At 37.6% G+C, this 22544-nt stretch overlaps 1 pseudogene; it reads left to right on the forward strand.

Annotated features, from left to right (window-relative positions):
• The window catches only part of LOC122149065, a 45878-nt pseudogene that overhangs the window by 11685 nt on the left and 11649 nt on the right, over positions 1-22544 (forward strand).

A 22544-nucleotide genomic window follows, 5' to 3' on the forward strand; every position in this document is an offset into this window, starting at 1 on the left:
TGTGATGCTGTGCGTTAGGTCTCTGTTATTGTGCTCCCTGAGGGCTGGAACGTCTGTCATCACGCTCCAGCTGCAGTGCGCTTGAGTGTGAGGTCTGGAGTGATGTTCGTGTGAAAACCATCACAAAGAACTGTATGATAGTTGCTCTTGACTTTGCAGGTCTGGCCAAGTGAAAACCGGACAATTTTGAGACAGAAAAGTAAAAAGAAACAAGATATATTAGTTGTACGACCTGACATCAGAGGCATATTAGAGAAAGAATAATGCAGGTTTGCTTACGTTAGCTCTTTTTTTTTTTTTACATGCTTGCAGTAGTTTCTGAATTTGCTACCTAATACTATAATCTTGTGAAATCGTTTTCGTCATCTGCAGCGTTTTTCATGTGAAGGTCAAAGTGCCGCATGATGCTTCTGTTGAGAGGTACGTTAAAGCCCTGACATCATGTGAAAGGGCCTTTAATTTTTCTCTTTTTATCAGTTTAGCAATTTTTCTCCCGTCGTTTGTTGGTAGAGGAAAAGCTTTAATGCCAGGCTTTTAAGTGTGATTTTATGTAGTGGTCGATCAATTGAACAGTTTTATTGTGAACAGCTGATATTTAAAAAACTGAAATATCATGTTTTCTTTCTTAATGTGTACTTAATATAAGTGTAATTTTTATCACTGTTACCCTGCTGTTGGCATATTTATATCCAGACATAGTCATAATAATTACATTTTAAATGAATGAAAAAGTAATAATAATTTAGTTTTAAATAATACATTTAAAACTAAATTATTATGACTTTTTATTAATTTAAAAAATAAATATTTTGATTTAAAAATAACAATAATTCACCTTTAAGTTAATAAAATTAATACTATATAAAAATAAAAGGTACTATTTGTTATTGAATTATTTTTTTTTTTTTTCATTTATACATTAACAAAATTAACAATAATGTAATTAAAAAACAAAAACAAAAAATATTTTGATTGCCTCTCTTGTCCTGACATTTTCCTCACCCCGTTCAGTAAGGGTGAACTCATGAATGAAATAAGACGTATTTTCCTCACCCCGATTGCCTCATGAATGAAATTAAGCTCTTGTCCTGAATGATTTTTACATACTTTATCTCACCCCATACACCTAAGTTCCCATAAGGGTGAACTCCATGAATGAAATAAGTGACGCTGTGGTGGGCCATTGCTGCGGGGTGCTTTTGGGGGTTCGGTGCCTTGCTCAAGGACACCTCAGTCGTGAGATGACTTGAACCCACAACCTTAGGATTAGGAGTCAAACTCTCTAACCATTAGGCCACGACTTCCCCAAAATGCCTACTGTCTACTGGATAAGGATGTAGATCAATATGCATGCAGCCATAATGCTGCCTTTGCTTTGAAACAAGCTGCTGATGGAAGGATGTAAAAAAAAAAACCCACACAGGAAGGGATTATATCATTGATGCTTTAGAGAGGAAGAGATTGATCGCTTCACCATGGAAATGAAAGACCTGGATCAGGAGCATGAGCTGTCATTAATGTTGTTTTATGGATATATGTATATATGATTTATATCATTTTTCGCCCTAATTGTTTCAATTGTAATTTTCCTTTTTCATTTTTCTGGAATTTTTTTCTTTCTCATTTATTTTTTTTTTCTGGATTTCTTAAGGGTTAAATAAGAAATGTAATCAAAAAGCATGTCTAAATAATTGAATTCTTGAAACCTATACAATTTAACAGCAATTTATTAAAAGTTTAACAAAAATGATTTTAGGGCCCTAAGTTCTTTTTTTTATCTTACAATGATTCTCTTTTAATAATTTCATTCAATTTTAATAATCAGAAAGAATGTCTAATCAGTTGAATTCATGAAATATTAACAATTTGATAATTTATTGCAATCTATATGGTGTTATGAGATTTAATATTTTAGAAATTCTGTGTGGTCTATCTTTATTTGTAGTCCTTTTTTTTCTGGATTTTTAGTATTATTACTTTGAAAAAGTACATTCTGCTGTACAATTGTAATATATTTGCATCACAATTTCTTCAAATGTAGTGAATCCATATTGCACAACTGACATTTCTTTTTCAACAAGATCAAGTGGCATGCTAGCACTCCACGTTCCCTTGAGTACGTACAAATGCATGCACACAGACACCTTGTAATGGCTCAGCATTTCTGTTCCCAAAGCTGATAATTAACTTCACCGGTTTGAAAACACACTCTGCATCATTCTCGGTCCTCATTAATGCTCTGCTGAGGCCTGTGTTTTTTCAGCTTAGAGTTTAACTGCTGTGCTCCTCCTGGTCTAACCATTGTGACCATGTTTACTACACTGTGTTGAATTAATACTAATAGCTAGAGGAGATTACACACTGCCATCTGTCTGTCTGCTCACTAACACCATCAACAACGTTACCAAGCTAGCACACAGTCTCCAGTTACTTTTAGTGTATAGAAAAGGTTGAATGAGCTGGCAGCGTGAATATTCTGCTAAATATCTCCTTTTGTGTTCCACGGAAGAAAGAAGCTTGAAGGAGAGCCAATGATGACTGAATTTTCCTTTTTGGATGAACTAGCACTTTAAATGGTGTACTGATTGTAGATCTGGAGGGGTTTCTGTCAGTAATTGGCTGTCTGGAGCGGTTGAGCTCAGATGACAGGTAGCAGTATTGCTGCACTGTGCAGCTCGTGTTTCTGGAGGCTTGACCGTGACCTTGTCTCGGAGTCGTTACATCAACTCTCGCGTGTCACTGTGGAATTCTGAGCAGCTGGTGATGCAACAGCAAGCTGGAAATACTGACTGCTGACAGAACTGACATGTCAGGAAGAGTTTTCCAGAGCCTTGACTGAGTAAGGACGTCTCTTCTGAGTTTCCAAGCACATCTATCTATCTGTCTATCTATCTATCTATCTATCTATCATCTATCTATCTATCTATCTATCTATCTATCTATCTATCTATCTATCTATCTATCTATCTATCTATCTTCTATCTATCTATCATTCTATCTTCGTTCTAGCTATCGTTCTTTTCTATCTATCAATTATCTATCTATCTATCTATCTATCTATCTATCTATCTATCTATCTATCTATCTATCAACCATTCGTTCTAACTATCGTTCTAACTATCTACCTATCTCTAGTTCTATCTATCATTTGCTAATTTTATCTATTTATTGTTCTATAGTTCTCTCTCTCTCTATCATTCTCTAGTTCATCTATTTATTGTTCTATCCATTGTTCTATCTATCTATCTATCTATCTATCTAGTTATCTATCATTGTATCTCTAGTTCTATCTATCATTCTCTAGTTCTATCTATTTATTGATCTATCTATCGTTCTATCACTCTATCTATCATTCTATAGTTCTATATCTATTGTTGTATCTAGTGTTCTATAGTTCTACTTATCCATCTATCGTTCTATCATTTTATCTATCTATTGTTCTATCTTGCTTTCTATCTATCGTTCTATCATTCTATCCGATGGGAATCTGTGAAGTGTTCCAGCCAATCGCCTGTGTTTGTCATGTGACTAATTTAATGATGTCACCTAGGTTGTACAGTGCCCATATATGTTATGAACAAGTAATAATCACTGTGCCTGATTTAAACTTGCCATTTTTGTCTCCATATTGCTGTTACCAGAAACCATCAATGATTCAAGAAGCACCCATCATGTCATTTATTTTTAATATGCCTAAACTTTTATTAGACGTGCCTTGGCCCGGGGCCCTTACCAGAATGGCCCTTGAGTTCCGTGTTGGTCCCCAGCAACCGTCTTTTTGGCGCCAGACTAATGGTGATAGACTTGCCAGTGAAATCTAAGAGCAGCTGTTAAATATGTGCTAATGTGGTAAGATCATCAAGTCCACAAGCAGGCGGCACACGCTTGACAGCTGACGTCAGAGTGTGTTGTGATACTCTAGATATGGAGTACTCACATGTACGGTTACTCATAGCCATGTGCAGTTGCTCATTAATGTTGAGCATAAATGACCATTATGAGCAACAGCACCATTAACGTAGCGTATAAGTGGACCATATGATTCATGTGCTATATTTCAAGTCTTCTGAAGAGGTATGGCTGCTCTGTGTGATGTACAGAACAAAATTTAACCTGCTTTTGATATTTTTGTTGTTGTTCTTCCAGTGAGCTGTGAAACCGGATAATTGACATGAGAACCAGATCAGCCAGAATCAAATGAATCATTTATGAACAAAATCAACCGATTTGTTGAATCAAAGTTTTCATTTGAAGTGTCACTTCAAACCAATGATTCGTTAATGACCACAATTTTTAATACATCACAGTATTCTCCAGTGGAGAATATGAAAACATGTTTAGTAGAGGAATCCTGTGAAAACCGCAATGATCTTGATCTGTCATGCTGTTTTTAATTATTTTTTTATTTTTTTAGTTTTACTGCTCAAAGTTGATTTTATGCTGTTGCATAACAATTCTGAGAACGCTCACTTTTAGCAAGCACTAAATAAAAAATAAACACAATGTTTACCAGCTGTGAGGGGTTGATGACTCGCTGAGAGGGCAGCTGCGGTAACAGCACTTTCTGCTTACTCTGGGTCAGGGAGATGGTTTAGCTTGAAGACACGTTTGGACACAGATTGCAGATGTTTTCTGACAGTGTCCATGTGGACGTCATGTTAATCGATGTCACTGAGGGGGATGCTGGTGGTGGAGAGCTGTTGTGATGTGACACTTATGACATAAGGGTGTTAAACATGCTGTGGTGTGTTTGTGTTCTGTGGCATTTCACATTGGCAAGTCAAGAACCTTTGACTCTGTTAGCATAGCCACAGAAGCAAACCTTGTGCAAATGAGTCATTCTATCTATCTATCTATCTATCTATCTATCTATCTATCTATCTATCTATCGTTCTATCGTTCTATCGTTCTATCTATCGTTCTATCTGTCTGTCTGTCTCTCTATATAACATTCTGTCTGGCGTCCCATCTATCTATCATTCCATTCATCCTTTAGCCTATCTATCTATATTTCTGCAAAAGTATTTTTTCCATCTGTCCATCAATTTTTTTATTATACCACTTTTTCTTCCTCTTCTATTCCTCAGAGAAATCTGTCAGGTAAGAAAACATGCAGAACATGCAGGTGGTATTGCAAGAAACACACATTTTAGATTTTTGAGAGAAATCGGTCACAAGTAAGTCAGGTAAGAAAACGTTGTAGAAAAACATGTTTTTTTAATGATTTATAAATAGCTTGATCTCAGTAGTAGGAAGAGCTTTGATTTCGGTGACCCACATTTCAGAATCTCACAGGTACACACACACACACACACACACGGCACTGCATTTATCACAGGCGCATCTGACAGAAACATGGCAAGAAACCCAAATCACATCAAAGTGCACAGACTATGTTCATTGACCTAAACACATCAATTCAGCCCTAGGGAGACGTCGACCAATCATAGATCAGCCCACACTGATTCTCCCTCAACGGCTGCTATCATGAGCTTCAAAAACAAATCAATTGTCACTTAAAATCTTTTGAATCTGCCCCTGATCTGTACTATGCTAATCGATTAGTGTAGACTGATCTCAAACCTGATTATCACATTTATTCAGCCCTGATAAATAGCAGACACTCATCGGTGGGGTTGCCCCCCCCCCCCCCCCCCCCCCCACCGCGGAATTCTGGGAATGGAGCACCTGTAGCCCAAGGCTTCAGCAGTCCTGGTTTGCTCTGCATGCCTCTCTCTCCTCCACCCCAATGTAAATTAGAACCAGATGAGGTTTTTTGGGCGGTTAATAATCCAGCCTTTCTGGGTATGTCCCGTCCCGTCCCGTTTTACGACACGACACTCCAAATATAAGGTTTAGAGACCACTTGAACTATATAAGGATAGAGAGCGAACACGTTGTATGGTAAAATTCTTTTGGTCATGATGAAAACTGCAGGTTTTCAGTATGAAATCATAGTGTGTGCATAAAATAGTTCATTATGTCAGGTTTATGCTGTATGTCTTCCATTTCTTTCAAGAGCTGTATGTGTGTCTTCCACATAACCCCTCAAGGTCGTGAAGGTGAACAAACGTTTTGCACCTCCTCATTTGCTCCTTCAGAAAACACAGACAAGCTGCATTTGTTGATTTGCTTTGGTGCTATATAAACTTGAAACATTTCTTAGCTTGTGCTCTTGCAGTTTGTCTGTGGTTTTCATATTGGAGTAATTATTACACTGCACAAGTTTTTTTTCACTTCTTGATTTTTGTTTCCTCACTGTTTGCCTTTCCTAAGAGATGGTGAAGAAATTCTGAAACCATGCCATAAAATTAACCAGTTTCATTGGTCTTCAAACTTGTTCATTAACAGTGCATTTTGAAGGCTCAACAAAGACCATGATTTAGAAGGCCTTTGAAATCCCCATTTACACCTGATTGTGCCAACAAGAAACCACATTGTGCATACCTGTGTAAAGATGAGCGCCAGTTTACTTTAGCATAAGAAGTTTGGTCAAGAAAGTTGATTATGTCTAAAATTGATGATATTTCCCTTCACATCCCTTTTTAATGTTACATTTTACTTTTACATTACAACATTCCATGTCATATTTATGAATGTTCCTTTATTTTTAATTTAGTCATTTAAATCCCTCCAAAGACTATTGTTGGATCCATAAAATAATAAATATAACATTAATAAAATGATTATTTTAAAATATTTATAATTTTTTTCTGCTTCAGCCATATTGGTGCATGCCTGTATAAATACAACTCAAATAATATGCGCAAACAACAATATTATAAATGCTCCTGAGATCCTATTTTCCGTAGGTTTGAAGTCTGATGTTTTTTATATAAGAAGAAATTCGTGTTTTTGATGAGTGTTTTTTCTCCTGCCAGTGACTCACAGTCAGATGAGGTTCAGTCACTGTTTATCATGACGTGTTTTTCCTCACAGTGTTTGTGGTCTGTTTTTAAAGCATGAAAGAGAGGCTATGTGATTGAGAGAATCCTTAGTGCATGATGGGATATTAGAGGACTCTGGGCAGGGTCAGTGCCTCCATCAAGTCATATCAGTCATTGCAGTCTCTCAGGAAGAATAAGAGTGGAATGTGAAATGCTCCGTTTGTGTTCCAGCATGTCTCATTTCCTGAGATCGTCGTCAGAGTCTTGTCACTCCAAATTTTTCTGTGTAATACTTTTTGGACAAAGGTTTGGAAAACAGTTCAAAACCATAGATATAGATAACATTTTTATTTATTATATATAGGTTATTAAATTTAAAATTAAAATTAAAATTTAAAATTATAAATCTATATTATATCTATATAGATAATATAGATATATATATATTGATATATATAGCACTTATTTCTGACTTTTTATTTTTCAATTGTATTTTTATTTCGAATCCTCATAAGAATATATGCCATCCAGTTCTTAATTTAGTAATTTGTATCACAGTTGAATTGTATCACATACTATGTTTTGTGGAGTATTTTCACTTGCTTTATTTAACTTCATTTAATCTTTCAGTTCCTACATGATATATCCAGGTTTTTTTTAATCATGAGTGTTTTTTGTGTTGTTTTTCATTTGTTCCAGTCCACATTTGAATACACATCCCAGTCATATAATAACATTTATTTTATAACACTATTTTAGGTGTTTTAGTCTAGTTGATTTCAGCTCTTATAAGAATTTAATATCCAATCAGTTTGAACAGTTATTAGTTCTTCTGATTGTGTTATTTATTCATTCATTCAGTCATTCATTCATTTATTCACGGCTTTCCCAGTCCTGATTAAAAAATCATAATACTACTCACATGAAATTATAATTAACAATATTACACTTTGAGTTTTATTCAATTTTTACTTTTCACACACTTTCAGGCCTTGTAAGATACAATATTTGATCATTTTTACGACTTGTTATACAGTAATGTATTGTATTTATGTATGTATTTTATTAATTTGTTCACGTCACTCACTCATTTCAGCCCACAAAAGAATATCCATAACCTACAAACATTTTAAGCACTAAATAAACAATTAATTTAATAACATAAAATACTAACAATCACTAAACAAAAAAATAAAAAAGTGTTGTCAGGGAAATTGTGTGGTTAATGTCTAGTGGATGTTTTGTAAAGCTTGTTTGAGATCGTAACCAGAAAGGGATCTCCAAAAGTGGATCTTCTGCGCCCCCCCCCCCCTGAATGGTCAATAAATAAAGTCCACACTCAGTTGAGGTGTGAACTTTTTCATCCAGAACAGCCAGCGACCTTCTTTATTTCATACGTGACAGCAAAGCAGTGACACCCAGAATGTGTTTACATTCAAATTAAATGTTCTGTTTATCTCTAGTAACACCTGATGCTAGCAGTAGCAGGAGAATTAAGGTGTTAATTAAGCCTAAAATGTCTAAAATAAAATAGGGTGTGGGGGGGGGGGTGGGGTCCCCCCTTTCTCTGTCCTGTTCTTTCCAGACCACTGCCCATCTCCAGCGGCACATTGTCCTTCCACCCTCTTGCGCTCACAAAGGTCCCATCCCCACGCCCCACCCACGTCATGCCATCTCCGTCCAGCTCCAACTCGGTGTCCCCTCTGCCCCACACCAGCCCCTGGAGCAGTCTGCCAGCTCCTTCTCCCACCTCGCATAGCCCCCTGGACATGAAAGACCCTCGGCCCCGTTGCGCCGCTGCTGTTCCTCCCCTCACCCGTCTATACCGGCCCAGGGGAAAAGTCCCCCCCCTTCCGACCGGGAGTACTCGTCTTACCGAATGGATCCGCATGGATCCCTGGATCGAGGTGTGCTCTACGGCTACCGACAGGACCCCCTTTTGATCTTCATACGGCTTTCTCTCTGAGAGCCTGCACAAACTTTCCACCAACTCTGACTTTTACTAGTACGACCTGGGCAGCCAGTAACACCCTGGGTAAAACAGACTCGTCTTGCTCCCTCCGCCTCAAGCCCAGCACGTAAGACCTCTCCTATAGTGCCCTGTACCAGTAGAGCAAGACGCCCCGAGATGGTTCCTGGCCGGGCCCCTGGTGCAGAGAGGTCCCACACTCAGTAGCACCGAGGCCGCTCGGGAGGGTCACCGGGTCCAGTCCAGCCGGGCCGTAGGACTCAGATGTGGCTAAGCGAGCAGATGGAGTTCCGGCCGGGAGCCAGAGCGGATGTTGCTCCGGGCAGCAGGAACAGCAGCGCGAGAGCGACTACGGACCCGTGAAGGAGAACTCCCACAGGTCAGTTTTGCAATTGCTTTGACAGGAAAGATGGGAAAATGGAGAAAAAAACTGTTTTTACCATACAAATGCATCAAATCGCGATCCTTATAAAAGATAGGTTCAACTACATCCCTCTGCTGGAGAGACAAGGTAATGGGGACTTATCCTTCTGTTTACAGCAGAAGCCACAGAAAAAAATGTGTCACGGCTTGCCGACGCAAATTTGCTTCATTTATCAGAACTGCATAGTCTTTTTGAATATTTGTGTTTAAGAGATGTTCCAGATTTCATCCACACCAGTGTTAGTTTTAGTAGATATATTATATCTATTAGTAGTATTTATTAATAAATTTGGTTATTCGTATTAGGTTTATCAGTTTTTTTTTTTAATTTTTAGTTTAGGTTTTGATTATTTTTGTCTGTTATGCGTTTAGATTGTCATTTACTCTGATTTTTTTTTTTGCTTCTCATATTCATTTTTTAAATATTGTAGATTTAGCTTTTTGATTTTAGTATATTTCAAACTTATTTGTCTATTTCTTATTGTAAACTTCCTAGGCAAAACATTTCTCAATCTCATTTTCCTTTTTTTTTTTTTTTTTTTAGTTTTCAGTTTTCTGGTGCTTAAAATTCTATATATAGATTTATTTTCCCATTTTATTTTCAGCTGTAATTGCACTACAGCTCATCCCTTAGTTTTGTAAAAAAATAACACTTACACTTACAATGGATGGGCAAACTGGGCGGCACAGTGTCACCAGAATAAATCATACCTATCACATCCACACATTATCTGTGAATCTCGATAGAGGCTAGTGGTGATAAATCACTAATTCATCTGTTGTTCAGTCGCTAAACAAAAATCAACAAAATATTGCTGTCCGCGTTGGTCTAGTAGTACCTTCTTGAACTACTTCTAAACATTTCCAGACCTCCTAACATTTATCATAAAAAAAAATAATAATAATTTTTTGAAATATAATGAATTTAACATTATCTTTAAATATTAATTTAATATTTAAACAGGTAGGTTGGAAAGGTAAGATACATGATTTCTTGACTCCGATCAGCCGAAAAGGAAAGTGGATTTTTCAGAGACAGAACAAGGTTATGATTGAAAGAATGTCACACCATTGAATCATGCATTAAGAATAGTTGATTTAGGGTCCTCTTTCTGATTTCATGTTGACACTGTGGTCTGTCCTTTGACGACTGTCTGTTTTTAGTAGTATAAAGACCCCAGTGTTGCTGTTCTAAAATGGCACTCTGCAGGACTTGATTATTTGCTGATATCTTTGATATTCTTTGCCTGAGTCTCGAAATGTCTTATTCACCTCACAAAAACACACAAAAGCATATTGTTATCAGTGCAAGTGTTTTAATTTTTGCAGTGCTTGCTTTATTTGTCCAAAATGCATGCACTGCACAGTACATTCCTTCCAATTTATATAGTATTAGTTCACGTAAATCTATTCCACAAAACAACAGATATGTTTTTTTTTAACACCAACACAGTGATTGTATAAATAAGGTATAAAGATTCACATTTTTGGATTACGATTTTAGGCAGACCAGTGCGTATTCTTATTAAAATGATAACTGTGTCTTCAGTTTATGAAACACATCTTATAAGGAATGCATATCTACATCCTTTTATTGCGGGGAAAATAATGCATGTTGTATTTGTAAGTATATACCGTCATTGTGGTTGTTGTGGATTTGAAAGCTCACTATATTTTCCCACTGTACTTCATTATAACAATGTTCTTTAAAAAATCCAACCATGTTGTTCCCAAAAAAAAAAAGATCCTCATTTATTGAGGTAATCCTATTGTTATGGGATGGATGTGTTGTTATTTTTTGATGCAGTAAGAGGCAGCACCACTATATGGAAGCAAACACATACATCTAACTTGTCCTATCACTTTTTAATTAATAGCTTCACTTTATTTTGAACTAAAATTTAGCAGCATTTTTTAATTTTATAGAATGTTTTACTATTTGAGAATTAATGTGGATGGAAATTCCGTTTTTAGTATTTAACCTTACTCCTCCATTGAGCTCCGTGGAGCAAAGCGTGGTGTTTATTGTAAGTTAACGGTGTTGTAACTGATCATTTTTAACACTACTATACGATGCATAAATGTAGCGTATATAAAGTCTCTGTGACGTGGAAAGCACATAGTGAAATAGGGAACTACATCAAAACTAGCCAATCAGAAACGTTCCCTCTGCCTGTCAATCATTTTGCACAGGCCGGTCTGGTGTGGCAAGTCATCCTAATGTCATGTAAGGCATCTTTTAAAATGGTTTTGTGAGGGTAATAAGAATGTAGGAGTCTCTGAAACATACGTCCCTCTCATCACCCCTTTTTTTTTTTTTTCTGGCCATTTCGCATCACCTGAGCTTGACCAGAATGAGCATGAGCAGTAGAGCCACTACTATAAGTCAGGAAGTTGAAGCATGCAGTTTAGTCCCTCGGTTGATTGATCAGATCCATATTGATAGGGCTGGAGATTGCAGGGTTGTTCGGGTTTCAGCTGTGGTGTCGTGTAGCCCAAGTGGAGGTGGTTCTTGTTTCCCAGTGAAAAGAGGGATGAGCAGGTTACATCACGCTGGTCTCTCACATCCCGTGGAAGGAGCTAAACATAGATTGACAGACTGCATGAGCGTTGCTGATAAGACAGAGTCATTTAAAACAACAACAATAACTGGTTTTCTTGGGGTTAGGTCTCATTAACCTAGTAAACCAGCTTAAGACTGGTTTCGATTGATCTAACTGAGGGCATTAGTACAGTGGGAGTATCAGTCAAAAGCAGAAACTGCAACACCTTTTTATTGCACGAAGGTGATCGTGTAATGTTTTTATTGAGCAAGAGTTTTTTTTCGGTGTTGGCACAGTGTGGAACAGAAGACGTGGTCTTCAGTCAAAATCCCCTCAGGCGACATGCAGTGACATGCAGTGATGGGGTGGTGACAGACACACGGAGAGACCTTGCAATGCAGCATAAGTTCACAGTGAAGGCTGGTTCAGTTCTTCAGATTCCCAGAAAATGGAGCCTCCAATCCTGTTTAAACTAAATCCTAATAAATGTGTGCTGTACACTAATGGCCAAAAGTTTGGGTTCTGGTAGATTTAAAGTCTCTAATTGCTCACATAGGTTGCGTTTATTTGATCAAAGCATACAGTGTAAAGGTAAATATTATGCTATATTATTTTTACCAATTTAAAAATAACTGTTTTTCTGTTTTAATGTATTTAGATTTTTTTTTATTTCTATGATGACAAAGCTTGAGGTGGTGCTCATTACACATTTTTATCATTGCAGTTTGCTGCTTAATATTTATTGTGGAAACAGTGATACTTGAAATACATTTTTGTGTAACATTATAAAAATGTCTCTACAGTCATCTTATTGATACATTTATTGGCATATATGCTGAACAAACAGTTTTCATTTCTTAAAAGAAAAAATTTGAAAATAGAAACCAAACTTACTGACGCTCAAACTTTTTAACAGTACATATCTATTTTTGTCAGTATTTTTGTATGTTAAATTAAATATAATGTTTTAATTATACTCCGTATTTTAAATTTCACTAATTAATTTTGCCACCTCACAATGCTCCACAAATGGCACAGTTGCATTAAGAAATTTGTGGCTTTTTCTGCTTAGGATTGCATGCATTTAGCCCCAAAATTAAATTAAAATGATGCATTTAAAAATTGTGAGAGACATTATCAAATATATATTTGCATTTTAAATAATCTGACTCTATAGTTTATTTGACATAAGCGGACTACACTTCCATTAAAACTCATATTGTTTAACCACGTTCTTCGTGTTGGCTCTGGATGTGCTGTTTACAAACGAAGTTGTTTACACAGAAATCAATGCCGTGTACAACCCAAATTACTCAAAAGCCTCTATAGAAAATAATAAATAGCCCCCGCCCATGCCACACCCTCAATGCAATTGGCCCCGTTCCCTCTCACAGTAGCAAGACAATGATAGTAGATGAGGCAGCACGGCAGATAGGAGGAGGCAGAAGTTTGACGAAGAGGCTCCTGCGTGTTTTTTGCCTTGGCTGGCTGCTTGGGGATCCGCCGATGAGGGACCCTTCCGCCGAACTGGGCCGTGCACACCGCGTGATGTGCCTGCACCTTCTCCCATTCCAGAGGGGTTGCTGTGCAGAGAGGAGGAAGAGAGAAAGGAAGGACAGAAGAACTGTGAAGTGGGGAGGAAGGATTGCTAGTTGCTTGTGGTTGATGTAAGGGCGGTGAGCCGTTCTTGCCCAGTGTATACGGAGGCTGAGTGAAAGGTATCAGGAGATGAAGAGAGTGAATGTGTGCAGCATTCACACTGTGCCATGCAGGTTTGGTAGAATGTTTCCTCAGAAGATGCGACAGTTTTTTGTTTTGTTTAAGACTATATAGTTTCCTTAAGCAATAGTTCATCCCAAAACTGAAAGATCTATCATCATTTACCTTTCGCCACCTTTCATTGTCGTTCCAAAACATGTCTTACTGACTTTGAGGACATTTAGGATTTTTTTAATAAAAGAAGCCTCTTATGCTCAAACAATCTTGAATTAGGTGACATATTAAACATACACGTAAAAGGCAGTTAATATTGTGAAATTATGTATCCCAATGTAAAATGTTCATCTTTGACAACTTTGTCTATTCGAATTTTAATTAACAGTTATGCTCGCTTATTTTTTTTGTAGAAATAATGTTTTTTCAGGAGCCGTTGATGAATAGAAAGCAATTTATCTTCGAAATAGACAATATTTTATAACATTATAAATGCCTTTACAGTCCCTTGAATGATGACTGTGATTTTTAATTGCTTAACACATTTTTTGCTGTTTAAAGCGTGAAAAAAAACATTGCTATTCACAAAAAAAAAAAAAAAAAAAAAAAAAAAAAAATAAAAAAAAAAAAAAAAAAAAGGCAAAAAAAAACTTAAACTGACCCTTTCCAAATACAAACACAATGTTGAACACCCAAGTAGTTTGGAACACTGTTGCACTGTGTGATTTTTCCGTGATCATCGTTCTGTGTTTTTAAAAGGTCAGTGTCTCAAAGTTGAAATAGTTTTGAATGGTGCTCCACTGTGTGTGTGCTGACACTTTATAGCATTCATGTTGCATTTGCTAACTGTGATGCAAGTCAAATGAAATGGCTTTTAGTCTCTCAAACCGGCCAGCATATTCTATGCCTTGACTAGTTTCAGTGTTTCTGATGTGTCCCACCCGTAAGGCAGATGCTTCACAGGTTCCTTTAAAATTAAAAACACGGGTCAGTCTCGGTTCCTCTGGATTCTTCCTTCAGAGTGGATTTTTTTGCAGTCTTACGTCTTTGCTTTTTTACACCCAAAGATGCACTGTACAAAAGCCTTGGTCGTATCATACTTCACAGCACACAACACGGGTCATTAACCTATTATTATTTATTGAATGCTTGCAGATGAGACTTCAGCAGCACCTATTGTGTCTTTATGTAACCGTTCTTTTGCGGTGTAGGAGTGAGGCGTTATGTTCTTTTTTTCCATTATCCCGTCTTGGCTTCTGAGTAAATAAAAAGAGGTTGGCTTCAGAAAGACGTTTTATATTGGGTTGATTTTGCTTGTGTACAAAACAGCCTAATCAGGATATAGCACTTCGTCTCCGAAAGGATTAGATGAAGCCCTGTTTTCCGACTGAAAGATAAAGTGGCCTTGATGATAAATCTTTGCGTATTAGTGTGAGGCTCTCGTCTTAGACGAGCTTATCTCGCTCTTTCCAGACTGCTGGCTCGCTCATTCCAGGCTCATCCTCAACAAATCTGTAGGGAGTTCCTGTCTTAGGAATGCATGTAACGTCCCGGACAACGGACAGCACCTGTGGCCTGTGTTTCGTCATTGGCTGCTGTGTTTGCGTTATCTCTGCTTCACATCCCGCAGTAAGGTTATTCTTAGGAATGACCTTTAGTGGTCACAATAGTCCATTTAAAACCGTGGCCAGGAGCTTCTTTAAGACTGGTCAGCGAGTTGTTCAAACAATTCCCACCAACAAGATGCTATTTAAAATATGTCATTGTACACATTGCCTACTAGTGTTGGCCATTTTTGTTAGAGTGATTGAAGAAAAGCACTTGAAAAGTGTTAGGAAAATGGTTTGTTTGAAATGTTAATAATTGGACGGTTTGCATTGTGTTTTTCTCCCTCGCTATATAGTCTTAAGAGTTTCATCTCAACATTGAAAAGTTTTCAATGTTTTTTCCAGCCTAGCTGAATGATTGACACTAAGCTACAGAAAAGTCCATCAACCTATATGACGCTTTTCCCACTGCTTGCTTTCATAGTGTTACTTATGTCCGAGCTGACCGGTGTCACTGAAGAAGAAAGACGTTATAAGTGTGCGCGAGTGACTGACAGTGAAGCCTTGAAAGTGGAGCAGTCCATATGTCAGGCTGTGAACGTGACATGTGGAGATAAAGGCTCTGCTGGTGACGATGGGCTTTGGAGAGAGATTGTTTGTCAACACCCCAGGGCTGCAGCATTCCAGCACCCTAGTTAGCTAGCCAGGAGGTCATGTCCCCCCCTTCACCACTGGGAATGATAAGATCCATTAACAGTCTCCTTAGAGGGTATCGAGCAAGGTCATGTTTAAAATGAGACCCTCCTCATATGGCTATGTCCGAGCAGATTTGCATCAACTCTCTCCAGCCATTCTTCTGGTGAAATACAGCACCACATCTTCACTGAAATGCACAGAGAGAGCCAAGAGAGTTGCAACAAAGCGGAGCAAAAATAAGATGGAATCGCAACCAAAGAAGGAAAGTCATTCTGAAGGCTGGCTGGGAGATTTTCCCAAGCCTGGGTGTATGTTTATGTGCATATTTTTCTTACCCTCTGCTGTACCAAATAAGTCGACGTGAGGCTGAGCAAGTGCACTCAGTTGGGCCTCAACGCTGAACTTTCCATGATGACATTTGTAGAGCATGCAGTGGGTTTTTTTGCCCCTGGCTTGGTGGTAGGGGCATGACTCTTAACGCGTAGGAGAGTGCCTGTTGAACTGGGCTTTAGGACAGACATTATTGGCCATGCACACTAGTGGCTGTGCTGACTATACAGTCACATATTGATATTTCTAAATATTTCTCTTTTGTCACTTTATACATTGAAGCTTCAGATCTTTCAGATATAGAAATTATATAAAATTTCTTAAAGTTCAGTGACGAATCAGTGAAAGAAGTGGAAAACTCTGAAACGTAGTGTTTCACGATGCGAATAATGGACAAAAGTGTAATGCAAATCATCAACTCATGCTCCAGATTCATTATCTCATTAAGAGAATTTTCCATTTACCGCAGTTTCATTCACAGCAGTTTAATGAAATTTTGATGCATATTTTAAATTGTCACTTATACTGGAAAAAACAATCCACCCTCTTTCAACTTAATAAACTTCAGTTGCGCCTTTTTAATTAATCAAGTTGATATAATCAACTTGGTTGTGCCAGTCATTTTAACTTTACAGTGTTTTTGTTAAACAGACTTTAAAAAAAAAACATGCTTAATTCATATAACCTTCAAAAAAAAGTTAAAACTCTATTTGATGAATTTTTTATTTTTATATATATTTTAATTGTAAATAGATAGCAGTATTTTAGTATTTTCTATATCTATATATATAATCTATATATATATATATATATTATATATATTAGATCTATATAATACTTATATATAGAACTTGTTGTGACAAAACTATCACTTTTTTACATATTTAATATAAATTATAACAACTATTAAATAACTTATATAAAAATGTATTTATAAGGTTTGGTGATTTTATTATGTAATATAATTTTTTTTCTCATGCTGTATATGAATTTATTAAAAAGATTAATTATTAGTTATTCAAATTAATAATAAAAATTAAAGTAATACATTAATGCTACATTTATTAATAAATTAATAACCAATTAAATTATGCTGTCCCTATATTATTATGAAATGTTGGGTACAAAATACATATAGTGTATTTTCTTTTTGATGTAAGCATCTTAATTCCTTTTTGTACATCTTTATTGCTTTGATCTTTGCCTCAGTCCTATGACAAAGCCAACACAATTGGATGTGTGTGCAGTCTGTGGTGTGGTTCTTCTGTCGCATCTAACCTTTCCTCCTCTGCAGGGCCGCAGTGCAGTGAATGCAGCGATCCTCATTTGTGCTGAAATGAGAAGGGCTGTCAGAGGGCAAAATGGCTGCAGTGTTTGTGTTCATAGGTCGAAGTCAGTCTAGGTCACGTCCCCCGATTTGTGCTGGAGAAGAAGTGTGTCTGGTCTCGCTGTTTTATCGTGAGCACACAGAGCAGCACCTTACAAAGACCAGCGGACAGACCCAAACATCAAAACTCTGATTAATCTCTGACTCGTCGTCTCCACTGCTGTGTAAAGTTATGAAAGTAAAATACAAATAGGTAACTGTTGAATAACCCTTCTGATATTTATGACCAAAATAGTATATCATCTGCCGTCATTCTCGCCGCTGTGGATAAACGTGTGCATATGCATGCTTGCTGTTTCAATCTCAATGAGATCTTTAACATTTTTGAAATAGCCTCATCACTAATTGATCTTAAGAAAACCCTGTGAATTTTTTAGCTGGTTTTTCGAGATTCACCGATTCCATTTAAAAAAAAAACTTGAACTTCCTAAAAATGTCACGAGCTTGCTCACAAGCAGCACTAGACACCATAGATACAAATGTGATAAATGTGCCAACCATTGTGGGCCATCCTGAAACTGATATACAAGAAAATTTTACCTACCTTAACTGTAGATGAGTAACGGATTGTGCTGGGGTTCAGGGGTGTGGGTTCTTGTCGCTCGTTGTCTGTTTTTTGGGTGGTGTCCAACCTGGGTGCCTTGGTGGTGGGTGAGTCGGTTTGTGGTGTTGGTGATTAGCGTTGTGGTTTTGCTCTTGTTTGTGCGGTGCATGGTTTGTGTTTGTGTGTGGGTTCTTTTCGGTTTTTTGTGTGTTGTGTGGTTGTAGCATTTGGTTTTTTTGTATGGTGTCTGCGTGCGTGTGTTGTGAAGTTTGTGTCTATGCGTGCAGGGTCGCAAAAAGTGGAGGGGTGTGTCTTTATGTGTGGTGTTGGCGTTCGGTTAGTGGAGTGCGGGGGGGTCTTGTTGCGAGACTCAAAGGTGAAAAGAGGTTTTGGGTGCTTGTTGGGGTCGTGCGTTGGGGTAGGAGGTTTGGTCGTGTTGGGTGAGGGCTCTCTTGTGGGTTTCTCTTGTTTTTTTTTTTTTTTTTTTTTTACAAAAAATGTGTATATAAAATGGATCGTGTATTATTATAGTAGATCTCTGCATTTGGATGCAAATTTAACTTGTCAGTTTTAATTGACAGATTAATAATATTATATAGTATTTAGTTATTTATTTATTTTGGTGGGTCAAATATAAATAAATAAAGTAAAATTTAATCCAGGTTTAAAAAAAAAATAAGATTAATCAATTTATTTATTTAAATGTAAATATTTTATTAGTTGATAGAGTAGCATTATTGTTGTTTATTGAAGATTTTACATTAAAAGGCAAATGAAGGAAACTAGAAAAACCATATTTATTTAATTTATGTATTGATTACACGACCTTACTATAATTCTGTTTATCACAGTTGACCCGCTATTTGGCGAGGACGTGGACCATCAATTTAATTGTTTTGGCATGCATAACAATTTTAGGAAATGTATTAAAATTAACTTGACTCCAGAGAGGAAAAAGCTTTTAACCTATTAAAATCATTTTTATCTTTTTTTTTTTTCTGTGGAATCTCTAACTTACAGATAGCTGTATATCATGGGCTCTTGTCTAAATTTCTAATGTCACCTGACAAATTGTGCATCTATATTAAGGTGGTGACACATTTTGCTAAGCTTTTTCCCCTGCGTGCTCATGCTAAATAGGTTCACAAAACATCTACCTAAACAAGCAAAACAGAATATTTGCAATTCATAACTGGTGCTTAATATATTGTTTTTCTGTCTAAGCATTTGCACACACCGTTCCCCATTACTGAAACCGTTCAGCCCTGGTTGAATTTACTCTGTCACTGTATCCTCCTGCAGCTCTCGCTCCTCACTGAGCGATTCCAGTCGGTTTTGGATTATTATACAGATATTCTCTTGATGTTGCGGCCAGATCCAGAACAGCATGTGTTCTAAAATGACTGGTTTCAATTAGCGAGATTGTCTTATAAGACTTGTATCCTAATAGACTATACAACATCTTTCAAAAACCTGTGATTTTAAAGAGGCATCCTCAGGGGCTCTCTGAACTTTCTATGCACTTTTTTTATTTTGAGATGAACGCATACCCAAAGTTTTCTCTTCCTTTTAAGGAGTGCTGTTCAGTAGCTCAGGGGGAAGCTCTAAGAGCTTGAAAAGAGGACATGAGGAATGGAGCTCTTGGGTCATTGTGAATGGTATCTGATTGTCAGCTGTAGCCTCCAGCCATTGCCAAACTGTTTTTTGGCAAAGTCCTGGATGATCAGGCCACATTGACCAAAAACAATGGTCACGTGTCTACAATACGTCTCTTTCAAAAATGCACACTAGATTGCCAGAATCGTAGTAAGTAGTCTTTTGGGTTGTGTTGTTAAAAATGATGTCCATGCTGTTTCTACCAGACCTCGCTCTTGCTCATCAGAAAAGGTTTTTTGTTGGTGAGCACCACACCGCTATGCTTCTAAGCCAGGATTGAACCAGCATAAACCCAGTACTCCTTCATCATATATTTCCTCAGATCTTTTTAATGTGCATTAGTTAGTGTGTTAGTTGTTCACACTGCCATAATCCCAATGCAACAGGACAACGTGTGTGCCGATTGCCGTGGCTTTGGTAGACGTTGCCGTTCTTTTTGGACAAGCTCATTAAAGATGGAAAAGGGAGAGGAGGTCATTCCTCTCTGGTGACCTCTGTGCGCCGTACCTCGTTTACAGAGTTGGCACTTGGTGGCATGTATAATGATCTGCTGTGTGGTTGGGGCATGTGCAGGCATGTGCTGCATGGTTGGTCATTGCTGCTGCATGGTGCCTTGCCCTCTCTGTGACCAGTGCTGGGAAAGTTTGCTAGGTTGGTTGCAATACATCCATGGGTGTTACTCATCATACCGTTCAGCCTCATAGCAGTGTTCTATCTTGCACTACCCCTCCCCCCGGATCCAACAGCTTGTCCCAGAACCACACAAACAGAGCGGTGCCCTTAGGTTGGGTCCCTCCTGATAAAGTGTGTGTTTATACAGTGACCCCCAAAAGGGATTCGGACACTCAAGTGACAATTAAAATGTCTAAATGTAATTTCATTACACATAAGTGGTATCTGTAAATAAACTGAGGCATAAGCTTTTCGCAGAATTAACTTTTTAAATTGCCCGTTAATTGCATGTTATTTGTGTTTGTTGTACTAACTGAAGAGCCGTCTTTAATAGGATCTAGTGAAGTAGTATTTCTTCACGTTTAAACAGGTGTTGCAAGTGCAAATCATGTTTTTTGTTGCTTTTTCAGTTCTTGACCATTATGTTCTGTGTTGTATCATTTGAAACCTCACAAAAAAATGCTTGCGTTTTATCCGTAATCGAAGTTTGCGTTGCGCCTGTCTTTCTTTTACAACTAAATAGCCCTTGATTCTGATGTTCCTTGCGAAATTCTCTGATCTACAGTATGTCGATGCAATTCCATTGTAGGTGTGTGCTTTAAGTTGACCCACATTTATATTATTATTTATTCCTTTGAACAAACGCACAGAACCAATAAAATAGTTGTAACACAAGTGCACTCCACTTATATTCCAGCAATGCTAACCACTGAAATTACACATGACCATTTGACGTAGAAAACCTGAATAGGATGTTCTTGTCATACTTCCACTCCAATAATCTTTGTTTTATCTTACAAACTTTTTGGAAAAATCTTTTTTCTTGTTTCACATGTGCTACATCAATTGGGTTTTTTTGTCATTTTTTGAACCTTACACAACACCTTTTTTTTATAAATAAATTTTGCTTTCAACAGTGTGGCTTGTTTATTTTCTCACATACATAGTTCATATATGTCTTATATGCTATACTAAGTGTTGCCAAATCTTAATGCAATGCCACTCATACATTTCACGTGTTCAAATAGTTTATGTTATTAGTTCGTGGACAGTATCGTCTGTTGTTTTTCATCCTGTGTATAACAAGAAAGTATTGCTGGAATGTTTGTATAATATTGTCCGCCTAAATACTTTGTCATTAAAAAATGTCCTTTCAACACTACCACGTCACCTGGGTTTCCGCCAGCAGACCAACACCTTTCAGTCCCCTGAAATTCCATTTTTAGACATTAAGTGTGACTTAAAGGTCAAAATAAGCCTTTGTCTTTATTTTGAATGATGCCATCTGGTTGCTTTTATCATTTTAACCCTCCCAAAAACCGCATAAGGTTTGTGTTTCTGCGTTTTCTTCGTTTAAATACAAATCACTTTTTTACATATTTGTGGTTTAATCTAATGCCAAGGGACGTTTTAACAGCACTAGCTTAATTGCCTAAATAATTTGTTTAGTGAAACGGTTATATGGTTCAATTTTTGTATTCATGTTTTTTTAATGCTAGGTGATTATTCTGACTCTAGCTTTACAGCGGACACATTGGCGATATCAGCTACCTGTGCTTACAAACGGACCGGGTGGTTCGTATATAACAACTGCGGAACTCGCCGCGCTCGCATTTACACATGGCCACCCGCATCGCCTTTATAGGCATATTCTGAGTACACTGGCCACCTGCGAAAAAGGCGCCAGCTTGCGGCTCCCTTGTGTTGTCCAAGAATGCCAAGAGTGGTTGTGACGGCTGTCTGGAGGGCCGTGCGGAGGGAGCGCCAGGTGGCCAGGGTGTGATAGAGTTCCAGTGAATTGGCCACCGAGATTTAGCTGTTGCCAATGTGACAGAGGTGAAACTGTTTCATTATGTGCTGTAGCCGAAGGGCATCAGACCGTATCGCTGTGCTCTTGTGCTGCTTTGAGAGATGGATCTGAACTTTTATACTGTTCCCCCAAGGGCATCGGTCCTCTATGTGGGAGAATCGCTTCTGTTTAAGCAGGATACTAGACGAATAACTACATGTGAAGAGAGTCATTTTAGATATGTTAGCGTTGGCATCTTGTTTTTGTCCCCATGGCTGCTAGCTTTGATGAGTCTGGATTGCGCCACCTAAACAATTTAACATGAATTAACAGTTGTTTCTTTTGACTTTGTTGTTTCACATGGTTTTCTCTCTTGTGTTGTTGACGG

This window comes from Cyprinus carpio, chromosome A20 (assembly GCF_018340385.1).
Source record: "Cyprinus carpio isolate SPL01 chromosome A20, ASM1834038v1, whole genome shotgun sequence".
Lineage (NCBI taxonomy): Eukaryota > Metazoa > Chordata > Actinopteri > Cypriniformes > Cyprinidae > Cyprinus > Cyprinus carpio.